The following is an 8579-nucleotide window of genomic DNA, read 5'->3' on the forward strand; positions in this document are numbered from 1 at the left end:
ATTAATCACAGCTGCCCCGGAGACAGCTACCCTGTCACATGTGGAAAACAAACTTGCATGGGGCAGGAACACATTTTTCTTAAAGGTTTTTACACCCAGTCTCTCTTGAGGACTGTTATCTGTCAGCCAATGAATGGGCTTGCTTAGCAGCAACCCATGGTTTTTTTTCCAGATTGCTTATAAATTTCCACGTTCCCATTAATAATAATATATATACATTTCAAACCAGCTTCTTAATTATATACTCTGGAATCCCTTCAGCTACGGCTGTAACATAACTACCTCTGCAGCAGAACTTGGTAGCTATTGACCTGTGAACAACAGTTAAAGACAGTAGGGGAAGAAGAGAGCTATCTCCATTTGAAATGCCAGTGTAATTTGAGGTAGGCCATACCCCCAAATGAACCAGGTGGGACACAAGAGTTTTACTTGCTGGCACAAGATAGTTGATGACTAAAGTGGCTTTACATTTCATCCAAAAGGAGACACCTCCAGCAGCACTGTGCTTGTCCTGCTAGACTATTGAGTCATTGATTTGGCAGGCAGAGTCACATACACTGAATCATCAATGCTACATTCTTCAGCAACTCTTTTAGTAAGAGACCCACTGTGGGTGTTCTGCTGGGGCTTGAACAGTGTTTGTTGTAGTCATAAGACAGAAAATGATGGCACTAGGCCAGCTTCAGTGACATTGGAGGTCTTAAAATTGTGGGACAATGGGGCTAACTTCTCTTGACTTGGGGAACTCAGTCTGGTTACATATAAGGGTATATACAACGGATTTTTTAAAATTAAATTTCACCCCAATGTCAATCTGAGACATTTTGGTGCTCAGAAAGTCAGAAGAGCCAGCTGATTTCACACTGAAACATGTAGTGTATTTTTTGCATGTATTGTTGAGGAAGATGTCTTTGTTGAAACAAAATTTCAGATTTGAAATGTGCTTATGCGCAAAGCTGGCATCATAAGGATGAAAATGGGAGGTTTGTTGAACCGGCCCATTCTTGCAAAGTCAAAATAAGAAGTTTGGATTTTGCTGCAAATATTTTATACAAACCTGCAGGTGAATAGCAGATGAGATCTATGCTGTTTTCTAAAATATGCCACTCCTTGTTTTCACCTGTTGTCCCCGGAGATGTACAGCTCATATGACTCCTACCCATAATTCTTCTGCATTGCCCATTCACACTTTCATCTTGCTATAAAGTACAGGGTTACATAGAGAAGGAAGTTATGATGATGTGTTTATGGGTCTAAGTCAACCAACCTCACAGAAAGCTTGACAAAAGCATAAGCCAATCCTCCCTCCAGCCCCAAACATATGGACACGTATCTTGATCAGACTTGTCTTTAAGAAGAAGGCTGCAGCATTGGAAAAGCTCATCCAATGTACATGCCTGTCACTGGGAACATTTTATTCTCAGGAGTTCCGGCTGTCAGAGAATATTTGTGTCACAGCCTCTAAGCAAGCTCTTCAATTACACTGGCTAAGAAAACATTACACATGTTATAATTGCAAGTTGACTAGGTACTATATAGCCCTATATGTAGTCTGTTATTGCAGGTTGCTGGACAAAGTAGGAAGCCTACCATTTGCTTCATATTGTTACAGGAGATCCTCTGTATAAAAGGAAGCAGACTGTTTTTAGGCTGTTTTAGGCTTCTCTTGTGTTACAAAGGCAAAGGCTACTGTACATCCCGGGTTGGAGCAACAAAGAGTTAGGAATGTGGTGGCACATTAAAAAGGAGTGTATACACATGAGCTGGGCAGACCAGTTTTTGCCTAATGTCAAGCCCAGCTGACCGCTGTAGGCTGAAAAGTTTGACTTGTGCACACTACTGGGCTCAGCTGATTCAGCAAGACTGAAAAAAAGGGTGTAATGGGGCAAAGAAAAAAATGGAATAGAGTGATAAATAAAGAGTGAGGTGGTGGAGAAGAAGGCATAGCGAGGGCAAGAGAGGGAAAAAACAGCAGAAGAACTAAATAGAGAGTATAGGACATCCATTTGTGTTAGCCTAGATTTTGGGAGTTCATCTAGCTGTGAGCCACAAGCTTCTCTTTACTAGAACGATATTGTCAAATCCCCATGTTGGTTTAAAGTACAGGAGAAGAGATTTGTGGACACAAAGAAGTTTTGCAAACCTAACAAAAAGTTTTACCTGAGTTCACCCAGCCCTGGTATGTAGAAAAAGTCACTGCCCGCTTATCACAGCAAAGGTGCTGGGAGCATGATGGAAAAGCATCCTTGGCATATTAATGTGGTTTGGTAGCTGAAAAAGTGGCCTAGCTTAGCTTTTGTTCTGCCATTAGTGTCATTGCTAGGTCTCTCATGCGGAAAACCCCACAAGAAAAGTCATATCTACCTGTGCCAAAAACCCTGATTTGGGTAGAGAATTGCATCACATGTTTTTATTTGCATTTTTACTTCTCTTTTGTTTGTTTATATAAAAACATAAAGCTACACTTTAATAGTTGTAGGAATCACTACAAAATACTATAACATAGTCCTGGGGATGTGAATAAAATGAATAGAAGTGTTCGCTTCCCACAGAAAATATGGTCTCCGAGTGCAATCGCTGACTGCTGCTGAGACTAATATATAACTCTTATTATAATCCCAGTAAAGGCAATACCTCATATGATGTGTGAGGTGAGCTACACTGCCCCACCACCACACACAAAGGGTGACCAGATGTGCCAATTGTATAGCGACAATCCCAATATGCGGGGTGTGACGGTGCCCCCAATAAGGCTTTATGGAAATATGCTTATGAGTGTATATATGACATAACTAGAATGTTTTATGCTATATATGCCATATAACATGTCTCTGTAAAGGTTATGATCTACTGAATCTATTAATCCTATTTGTATGCATGTATCATTTTTGTATTCAAAGTTATGAATATTGGCTGTGTACTGGCTTGATTTTTAAGTAGCCTTTGTAAAGCATTGGGTCAGCTTCTTGAGAAAAGAATGTGCAAATTAAGTGCCCAATTAAGAAGCACTTAAGGGACAATGGCTCTTGGAAGCCTCCATTCCACATAAGAGGTCTACATGAGGACATTCAAGGTAGCAGGTGAGCAATGGCGTGTAAAAACTGAGTCATGCATGGACATGTGACTTGCCCATGTGACTCCAAAACTCCATCTTGGAGCTAGACTTTGCATAGGAGAGAGGAGGGGGTCTCCACCCACAAAAGAAAATCTGTTTAAGCCTGTGGGAGACCCCTCCATTTTGTCTTCAGCTGGCTAAAGAGAAAGCCTCTCCACCCCCAAGGATACCTGAAAGAAACTGAAACAAAGGACAGTAACTACAAGGGGTATGAGTGATTGCTGGACCCAGACTAGAAGGAGACTAGTCTGTAAAAGGAAGCTTATTGGGTGAGGTTTTTAATCTGTATTCGGTTTTCTTAGACATAGACTTGCGTGTTCTATTTTATTTTGCTTGATAACTCACTTGTTCTGTCTGTTACTACTTGGAAGCACTTAAATCCTACCTTTTGTATTTAATAAAATCACTTTTTACTTATTAACCCAGAATATGTATTAATACCTGGGGTGGTCAAACAGCTGTGCATATCTGTCTATCAGTGTTATAGAGGGCAAACAATTTATGAATTTACCCTGCATAAGCTTTGTACAGAGTAAAACAGATTTATTTATTTATGGGGTTTGGATCCCATTGGGAGTTGGGCATCTGAGTGTTAAAGATGGGAACACTTCTTAAGTTGCTCTTAGTTAAGTCTGCGGCTTTGGGGCATGTGGTTCAGGTCTGTGTTGGAGAGGATGGGCGTGTCTGGCTCAGCAAGACAGGGTGCTGGAGTCCCAAGCTGGCAGGGAAAGCAGGGGCAGAAGTAGTCTTGCACATCAGTTGGCAACCCCAAGTGGGTTTCTGTGATCCAAACTGTCATACTGGGCTTTGTCTTATATAGGTGCTTATTACCCTCCACCGTTTGGCCTGGTTTTTCACACTTGCTGTCTGTCACCCAGCACACACACACACACACACATGCATTTAAATCCTATCACTTCTCCACTAACTAACTCCCTATGCTGAGCTATGTGGTCCTTAGTTGATAAATGTGCATTGCTTTGTTATGATAAAAATCTTACTCTGTATGCTCATTTAATTAAATTAATTAGCAGAAGTGGAAAATGTAGGCTCAACCATGTCACTGTTGCTGAGTGTAGCAACTACATCTGGCAAATGCAATTCCCTCCCCCCCCACCCCACTCCACACTGGCTGCTGAACAAGCAAACAGTAGCTGAGGTCTATAGCTGTTTCTAAATCACCTAGCACTGAAGTGTCTACATGCTGGGCGTGGATTACAGAAAACGAGGGAGACCCAAGGCCCCTGAATCAAAGAAAAAATTAGTATTGGGGGTAAGTGCTTTCCCCTGAAAAGCCCTTTCATGAGCTGTCATTATATTAGTGTCTGGCTCTGGAGCTCAATGGTATTTCACTTACGTAATGGTTGTAGGAGCAGGTCCTTGATTGATCAGAGAGCTGTTCTGATTGGCCAACTGGGCCTTTCTAGTGTTGTCTCAGCTGTGCATCAACTCAAGAGTACATAGGACATCATCATTAAGTTGGTCACAGAAGTCATAGATTCCTTGACTTTCTGGGACCTCAGGGACTTCTGCCGCAGTGCATGCGGCTGGCCCGGGGGCTAACCGAGCAGCTTGGGCAGCCTCTGGGCCAACTGCACCGGCCACTGCTGGGGCAGTCTCAGGCCATTGCACCCCCTCTCCACCCCTCAGCATCAGCAGGGATCCCGGGCCACACATCACTGCCCAGACCCTGCCGCCCCAGCAGCAGTGGGGGGTCGCAGGCAGGGTGCCGCCGCCTACCCCACCCCAGCAGCCGCCGGGGTTCCAGGCAGCACATTGCCCCTGCCTGCTCTCGAGCACCCCTGGTGCCCCCGGGCCTCCCTCCCCCAGAGTTTGCCCCCTACTGCTGTGGGGCAAGAGAGACAACTTGGGCAATGCCTGTGCTCTTGTTCCACCTACTTTAAAAACAGCAGTAGACTCATCTGAACATATTCAGTAGAGGGTGTGATGGGTTGGATCACAGAGACCCCCCTTGTGGCTGCCAGCTGATATGCCAAGACTACTTCTGTCCCTGCTTTCCCTGCCAGCTTGGGACTCCAGAGCCCTGCCTGACTGTGCCAGACAAGCTTGCTGGCTACAAACACAGACCTAGGTCTGATCCACGTCCCACAAACTGCAGGCTTAACTGAAAGCAGTGTAAGAAGTGTTCCTGTCTTTGACACTCAGATGCCCAACTCCCTATGGAGTCCAAATCCATCCCTTTTACCCTGTATAAAGCTTACACAGGGTAAACTCATAAATTGTTTGCCCTCCATAACACTGATCGAGAGATATGCAAGCTGTTTGCCCCCCCCCCACACCTCCAGGTATTAATACATACTCTGGGCTAAATAATAAGTAAAAAGTAATTTTATTAAATACAGAAGGTAGGATTTAAGTGGTTCCAAGTAATAACAGACAGAACAAAGTGAATTACCAAGCAAAATAAAATAAAACACGCTAGTCTAAGCCTAGTACAGTAGGAAAACTGAATACAGATCAAATCTCACCCTGTGAGATGTTTCAATAAGTTTCTTTCACAGACTGGATGCCTGCCTAGTCTGGGCACAACCCTTTCCCCGGGTCCAGCCCTTGTTCCAGCTCAGGTGGTAGCTAGGTGATTTCTCATGACTACAGCCCTCTTTGTTCTGTTCCACCCCCTTATATAGCTTTGGCACAAGGCAGGAATCTTTTGTCTCTCTGGGTTCCTGCCCCCCCCTCATTTCTAAAAGCACCATATTTAAGATGGATTTCAGTGCCAGGTAACATGGTCACATGTCCTGTGAGACCCCCCCCCCCGCCCCAAGCCATCATTCCTCCCAGCCTGACTCACAGGCAGGGCTGCAAGCGAACAGAGCTATCCACAGTCAAGTGTCCTGGCTGATGGGAGCCATCAAGATTCCAAACCACCATTAATGGTCCACACTTCACATAATTACAATAGGCCCTCAGAGTTATATTTCTAGTTTCCGATACAAGAATGATACATACATACAAAGCTACACACTCAGTAGATTATAAGCTTTGTAATGATTCCTTACAAGAGACCTTTTGCATGAAGCATATTCCAGTTACATAGTATACACACTCATTAGCATATTTTCATAAAATTATATAGAGTGCATCTTGATGATGATTAAGGCTATGTTTTAGTAATGTTATGGACAGGTCATGGGCAGTAAACAAAAATTCACAGCCCTGTGACCTGTCCATAACTTGTACTATATATCCCTGACTAAATCTTGCGTGCCATGGGGCAGGGGGTGGCCCGGGACCCCAGATGCAGCTGGGAGGGGGTGGGGGGGCTGGCCCAAGACCCCCGCTGCTGCTGGAGGGTCTGGGGGGGGCCGTGGCGGCCTGAGTCCCTCTGCTGCTGTGGAGGGGGATGGGCATGGCAGCCTGAGGGACCCCACCCCCACCGCTGCTGCGGAGCTGGGGAGCACGGCAGTCTGTGACTGCCCCAGCAGTGGCCGCTGTGGCTGGCCTGGGGAATACCCAAGCTGCTCAGGCTGCCCCGCCCCCGCCCCTGGCCCGGGCCAGCCACATCCACCTCTACAGACGTCATGGAGGTCCTGAAAAGTCACAGAATCCATGACTTCTCTGACCGACTCACAGCCTTACCAATTAATATAACTCTCTTCATGTCTTTAGGTTTCAGAGTAGCAGCCGTGTTAGTCTGTATTCGCAAAAAGAAAAGGAGTACTTGTGGCACCTAAAGCTTTCGTGAGCTACAGCTCACTTCATCGGATGTCTTTAGTGATGTAATGCACTCAGCCTTGTTCCCCTAAACTCTCAAAATATGCCCCCAGCACCAATGTATGCCAACTAAAGAGTGACTTGAAGAACAGTCGCAGAAGCAGGAATATGATTTTTATTCATGCAGTCAGGCAGAAATCAATCAACACAGGAATACAAAGGAATTTCACCTCTTGATTTGCCTCCTTGAGAGTCAGAAAGGCTAGCTGCTTTCCTTTCTCCTTTCTTCACCCTCTGATGTGCCTTCCTGGCCTAGTATTATCTACAGTGAAAAAAAAATATTCAATCCCACTGACAATCACTCAGCACTGCTTGGATAGCCAGCTTTAAGTCATATTTACTCTGTATTTTGGTTGGGGGTCTATAGATATGGTGGAGGGGCTAACCATAGGCATTAATGTCGGCTTTTAGAGTAACATTTTCTAAAGCACTTGATTGACTTAGCAGCCCATAGGTAACATTTTCTAAAGTGCCTATGGCCCAGATTTTTACAGCTATTTAGGCATTGATCTGCTCAGCCTTGCAAAACCTAAGGTCTAGATCTTCAAAGGTATTTAGACACTTCGCTCTCATTGATTTCAATGTGAGCTAGGGACCTAAAACCCTCTGAGGAGCCAGGCTTATGTGCCTAAGCCACTTTAACAGCTTTGAAAATTATACCCTTAGTGCTTGCTGCCATCCCACGCCTTGATCTTCTGATCGCCATGCTCTGACCCTAGTGTGACTCAAGCCTGGTAATGATCGCTGACCTCTGACCCAACCCTGGCTCTGACCCTGCCTCTTCCCTCTGATTCCTGCCTGGTAACTGTCTCTTATGTCTGGGCTCTGGCCCTCTTGCCTACTGAGCCTAGTGCTAGTGATTTCGCTGATCCCAGCTCGCGGACTACTGCCTCATGACCACCCTCGACTTGTGGACCCCCAGCCCAGCCATGACCATTAGGCCAGATTGCCTACGCCCTGGTCTGTTACACTAGATTTACTCCTCTAACTAGTGTCTATCTTACCTATGCTACATCACTTGACATTTTGGACCGTCTCTGCCTGGCGCCTACAATTCTTATCATGTCAGGTCAATCCCATTGACCTCAGTGAAATTATTAGTCAAATGACAGTATTGCCAATCCCAAGCATTTAAAGTCAGCCCCCCCCAACCCCAAATAATTGGCTTAAAAAAACATGAGAGTTTTTAAAAAACTAATAAAATGTGGGTTTGTTTTATTTGCCTGCTGGGTGGAGCCTCTCAAATAGACTTAGGTCATGTTTTTGAGATTATTTCCCCAACCGTGCGGTCTAAAAACATCACACTTTTTTTAAAACATGAAAGTGGAGATTTTCACAAGTTCTGTTCATTGCAGCAGCTGGGACTGTAAGACAGTCGGCAAGCACCAGGAAATGCTATAAGCAACACTTTGTGAGTAAAGAATACACCTTTGAATTGTGTCTCCAGATCCAGCCCCAGGCCTTACATCCTGCAACAGGATGCATATGGGCAGACGCCCTTATGTTTGGATGGATCCAACTGCAGGTTCAGGACCTTAGCCTGTGAGCTTCTTGGGGTAGGCATAATACTTTCTTTTAAGGTGTGTAAAATGCCAAGACCATTGACAGTGTTCATTAAATAGCATTGTTCGTGGGTGGGGGAGAGGGGATTACCGTGTCTTGGGTGTCAAAACTGCCACATAACTCTGTATGAATGGTGAGTTTCTTTCAGTAAGATTGTCTGCAACAT

Source organism: Dermochelys coriacea, chromosome 12, assembly GCF_009764565.3.
Source record: "Dermochelys coriacea isolate rDerCor1 chromosome 12, rDerCor1.pri.v4, whole genome shotgun sequence".
Classification (NCBI taxonomy): domain Eukaryota; kingdom Metazoa; phylum Chordata; order Testudines; family Dermochelyidae; genus Dermochelys; species Dermochelys coriacea.